The sequence below is a fragment of the Homalodisca vitripennis genome, chromosome 3, assembly GCF_021130785.1.
Source record: "Homalodisca vitripennis isolate AUS2020 chromosome 3, UT_GWSS_2.1, whole genome shotgun sequence".
NCBI lineage: Eukaryota > Metazoa > Arthropoda > Insecta > Hemiptera > Cicadellidae > Homalodisca > Homalodisca vitripennis.
In genome coordinates this window covers 189,285,511-189,291,510 of record NC_060209.1, presented here as the reverse complement: position 1 = coordinate 189,291,510, position 6,000 = coordinate 189,285,511, and positions in this window count along the sequence as shown.

Here is a 6,000-nt window from a genome sequence, read left to right as displayed (position 1 = left end):
AGCGAAGGAATTCGAAGAAAAGTGGAACTTCCCTCATGTAATAGGTGCAATGGGCGGGAAACATGTCCAGCTTCAAGAACCATGGAATAGTGGCACTGAGTATTATAATTATAAGGGTTTTTTTTTAGTATTGTGCTCTTTGCATTAGTTGACGCCAACTACAATTTTTTGTATGTTGATGTTTGCTGCCCCGGTAGATTTTCAGATGGAGGTGTGTACAAAAATACTAATTGTATAAACAGTTAGAAAACAAAGAACTGAACATACCAAAGACCAATTGCTAAAGGCCACAACGGATCACCCAATTCAGCTTCAGCGCATAATTATGCACTAGAAATATTACGAAAGATGATGGTAGCAACTGAAAAGATTTCAAAAACCGGAAGAAGATGAAACAACCACAAAGAAAGGACAACATAATAGTTATTAGACAGGAAGGAAAGTCATACTCTGAAGTCTTGAAATCCGTGAAAGAAGGCGTAAATCCAGCTGGTGAAAGGGTTACTTCTATTCATCGTTCAAAAAAGAAGATTTACTGATCAGAGTGAAGGGCAATGGTACAGCAGCGGACCCTTTCTAAAGCAGTGAAGGAGAAACTGCCTGGTTTTCAGACAAGCGTTAAAAGGGAGAGGAAGGCAACCCTCCACATCAGCGATCTTGACGAAGAAACAACCAGTGATGACATTAAACAGGGATCAAGCTAGAGCTTGCGCTTACGGATACAGATCTGAAGGAAGTAGAAGGAACATCCCTTCGACCAGCATTTGTAGACACCCAGAAGGCAACTGTTAAACTTCCCCCAAGAGCTGCTAACATGCTTGTTAGGAATAAAATAATTGTAATTGGATGGATCTCATGCAGAGTGAAGTTGCGGGAGGAGTTTATTACATTTTTGTTTTGAAAAGTTAATAGTTTCATATTATTTTATGTTTGTTTATAAAAGATTAATAAATAACTAAAGGAATTTATACCACATATGTACACACACACACAGGAATCCATACAAGAAGAACATGCACCCATACAATTTTGATAACTTACAATAAACATATATAAGTCAATAATTTTAAAATTAAGATAAACTAGAAACCTATTTTAGAGTTAAAATTAACATAAAACAAATTATCATACATATAAGATAAAAATACATAAACTGTTGTAAAATTGAATCATCAGATAAAATAAAGTAATTTCTTTAGACAAACACCACAGAATACATTAAATCTTAATATCCAAAACAAGGAGATTGTTATGCAAAGTAATTTTACAACACCTGGAGTTATAAAGTGAATTTAGATCAACTAGTGACTTTACAATAATGGAATTTAGTCTTTTGAATGAGGACAGAATAGGAGACTGAGAAGAACCTTTTTTCATCAAGAAATTTATTTAAAAACACAAAGTTAATCAACATTTGAGTTATTAAATAGAGTCATACATTTTATTATTTGTGTTAAACTGGTGAATCTCGATTTTAGTAAAAGAACAGAATAGACATTTACTAGATGATGACCATCCGAATATTGGATGGCAACCAGAATTCTCAAATCTTCAAGGATCAACATTGCCAGTATTAAATCTACACTAAACCGACAAGGATGATTGGAAGATGAATAACATGGAACACAATGGAACACACAAAGTAAAACTGGAATTGTACTCAAGTAAGATCTACCCAATTTATGATTCCAAATCTTTCAAAATTCAAACCTAACATGCACCAAAACCTTTTCTATGTTGGATATAATTTGTTTATGTGCCCATGGCAGTATAATTCACAAACCCTGCATCTTACATGTGACAAATAAACTCAATAATAATTTTAAATCAAACGTTTATTTATTGATATTAATAGCTAGTTAAGCAAGGGCAAAGAACGGGTTAATAAATAAATAAATCAGAAGACAAATTAATAAGTTCCAGCGTTGTTACAGATGCTGGGAAGCAGGGCATACAGCTTCAGCTTGCAAGGGCCCGGACAGGTCAGTACTTTGTTTCAGCTGCGGAAAACCAGGCCACCAGAAAGCTGCTTGCAAGAGCTTTCAAGACTAGGACTAAATTCAAGAGAATAGTCTAAATGAAGTTGCTTCAACTCAACGTCAACCAAGGCAAAGCATCTCACAGCCTTTTTTACGCTAACGCAGTCAAAGCTCAGACACACGTGTTAGTTGTGAGCGAGCCACTATTGTCGGGGATGACTGGATAGCTGACACAGAGGGAGACTGTGCTCTTATACTACTCAACAGAAGAAAAGCTACCCTTCAAAGTGAGACAGGCCAAGACATTGTCTGGCTAGAGCTCAAAAATATCTGGATTTTCAGTTGCTACTTCACCCCTAACAAACCATTGGAAGAGATAGCACAAGCTTTAGACGAGCTGGTGGACGTTGTCAGAGAGAGTAGGAAAGGGGCAATAATCGCTGGAGATTTCAATGCAAAATCCGCCAAAGTAGGGATAGCACAGAGATGCTCGTGGACGGCATGTGGCAGAATGGGCGGCTAGGCTTACCTTAACCTGCCTGAATAGTAGTACAGAACAAACATTCGTGAGGGGAGTAATCGTCAAGGCTGGATGTGACTTTCTGCACTGAAGGAATTAAAAGGAGACTGGAGGAATCAATGTATCGAAATAAAACCCATACACGAAGAAAGGAGGGCACCCCATCACTCCAAAGAATGGAAGGTAGACAAACCTGGTTGCAGCAGACTCAAGGGATAGAATCCAAAACGGTGGGTAGGATGGCTGAGGGTGACCTAAAATCACTAATCGAAACGCTAGTAGGTTTGTCCGAAGAGAGTTTACAATCTAAGAGTTCTTATCCAAAATGAAACCAGCTTATTAGTGGATATCGGAGATAGGAAAACTTAGAAGAAATTTCCTATTAGCAAGAAGACGTCTAGTAAGAGAAAACCGGCAGACTATGGGAATGGTTCCTAACCACCTCAAGGTAGCTCTGACTGACGCACGCAGGAGTTCTTCAGTCAATGGTGCTTCGTTGGAAGGAGGTTCATGACAATGTAGATGAGAACATACGGTTCGGCAGGGCCCCAACGGTACTAACTGGTGACATACTGCAACAGGTGGTTGACACGTTGTTTCCTATACACCCAGTTGTCAGATACGAGGATCTGGCCGTTATCGAAATTTCTCTTCACAGAAGCAGAACTAGAGAAAGCGTGGAAAAGACTGAAAACTAGAAAATGCTCAGGTTTGGATGGAATATCACCAGAAGCGGTTAGGACCAGCAGAGGTCCAGCCAATGACAGTGCTGCAGGTAATCAATTCTGCCCTTGTCAACGAGGACTTCCAGTAGAATGGAAAAGAGCAAGATTGATCCTTCTGAAGACAGAAAATAAGCCAGACAATCTGCTTTCATCATATAGGCCTTTGTGCCTGCTGGATAAGCTCGGTAAACTTCTTGAACGCCTTGAAGGCTGAATGAACAGGTTATATTTTATAGCGTTATATTTTAAGTAAACACCGTATCACATGTAGTGATATAGTGTAATGAAAACCCACATAGTGACACTCATTGATTTAAACAGGTTACCGATTTGAATACTTTAGTGTTCGGTGAGTGTTTGTTATGTTGAAGTATGCTTGAGTATTGCAACATATTTGTTTGGTTGAAAACATTTTTCCTGTATTTCTGTTAGTATTAACATCTTTGTCTTTTCGATCATTTCCTTGTTTTGATCCAAGTATTAAATGGAACACAAACAAGGTGGCACCCTTGAACAAAAATAATCAGGCTTCCACCCACGCCCCTTCAAACTGAGCAAATCAAAAACCGCTATTAAAAGCTGTGGAAACTTCACGTTAATCTTTTTTAAGTAAGAAAAAATAAATGTTTTAAATTATTGTTACAAATTCTAATGAACATTGTTGTGTCTCCAACTGGAATGTTATATTCTAAGCAGTGTCCCTCTGTAATCTCTTTAAAGAATAGCTTTGTGTTTTACTCCTTCCATGTGCTTTCGAGATGACTTATCTTATATAGTGCCTTTCACCTCTAGGTAGATTAGAAAAGAAATAACGTATTTCTTATTTGATAATAGGGTCCACTCTATCATGGTTCTTATGTTTGCCACTCTCGTCCAGCTCAATAAAACCATCTTTACTTTATTTCTATTACACTTTTAATGACTGTCATTGATATTTAAGGTAGATGTAAAGAATTGTTTGCAAACACGAATCTTTTTATCTTCAACAGATACATAAAAGCATGGTTCAAGTCTGGATTACTACCGTCTCTTTGATAGCCATAATCAGTTTTAATGGTTCAATATCGACAAATTAGCAATAGAGTCAAACAACTTCTACGAAATTCCAGACTGAGATACACACGTAAACTGTTTTAAAAGAAACAGTCATCTAGCGATTTGTGGCGCAATGTTAGGAAACTTGATTTGGGCAAATACCGCGCTTCTCCTCTGATCCAATTACCCTTAAATGATCTTAATAACTATTTTGTTTCATGTTCTCAGACTGTCAATACAAACCAAGTTACGGATTATGTTAATGAACTTCTAAATATGCTATCAATCGGCACGAACATGAAAAATTTATTTGCAAACCTTTAACACAATCAGATGTTTTGAAAGCTATTCGCTGTATTGGCAGTAATGCTGAGGGATCTGACGGCATTAAAATCCAATTAATAAAAAACATTCTTTTTGCAACTCTCCCAATAATCACATACATTTTCAACATGTCACTGAGACAGGGTATTTTCCCTTCACTTTGGAAGTCTGCTATTGTCCGCCCATTGAACAAGACCTCAGTTCCAAATCTTGCCAAGACTTCAGACCCATTAGTATTCTGCCTGCTCTATCCAAACACCTCGAAAAAATTGTGCACTGCCAGATTACTGATTACTTAACACGAAATAACACTCTATTTACAATCAGGATTTCGACCAAGACATAGTACTGAAACTGCTTTACTAAAAGTCACTGACGATATACGATTTGCAATGGACCAAAAACTAAGCACAATACTGACACTCTTTGATTTCTCAAAGGCTTTTGATTGTGTAAACTACAGACTACTATTGGAAAAATTGAAAATCATTGGTTTTTCAGAAAATGTCCTGCAATGGCTGAGGTCTTATCTGTCTGGCAGAAGGCAGTGTGTACAGGTAGGTGACGTAACATCCGACTGGCTGAGTGTTGAGTGTGGTGTTCCTCAGGGTTCCATACTTGGTCCTCTTTTGTTTGTGTTGTACGTTAATGACTTGAGCACTGTACTGGTACAATGCAAATCCCACATGTATGCTAATGACCTCCAGATATATGTCCACGTTAACACACACAGAATCGATGATGGCATTACCATGATCAACTCTGATATAAAGAATGTGCTGGACTGAACTAGTAAACATGGACTTAAACTAAAGCACGAAAAAACTAAACAAATTGTGATATCTCATTACCGCTCTTGATCTTTGATCAATTTTACATCTATACGTAACATTACTGTAAATGGAACTGTACTATGTTATTACAATAAAGTTAAGAACTTAGGACTGACAATAAATTGTTGTCTTAGCTGGACTGATGCAGTGACAGGGACTTGTAAGAAAGTTTTTGCATCAATATATTTCCTGAAAAAACTACATTTCCTGAGGTTTTAGCCGCTTCAAATAAAACTGTTGTTGGTTAAAGTACTCATACTGCCTCATTTTTCTTACTGTAACAGTGTGATGAACGACATGACTGTGGCTTTGGGTGAAAAACTCCAGAGAACCCAAAATTATTGTATGAGATATGCGTTTGATCTCAGGAGAGATGAGCATATAACCCTATTATATTAATTCAAATATCTTGAAGTTAAATGACCTCAGATCAATAAAAATCTCAACATTGGTCCATTCAATTTTAAATTCTGGCTTTCCAAATTATTTCTTAAACGATTTCCAATTTGTCTCTCAAAGTGGTGTGGATAGAACTCGTTCTGGTTTGTCTGTGCTCCGCATGCCGCTGCACAGAACTGCTGTAT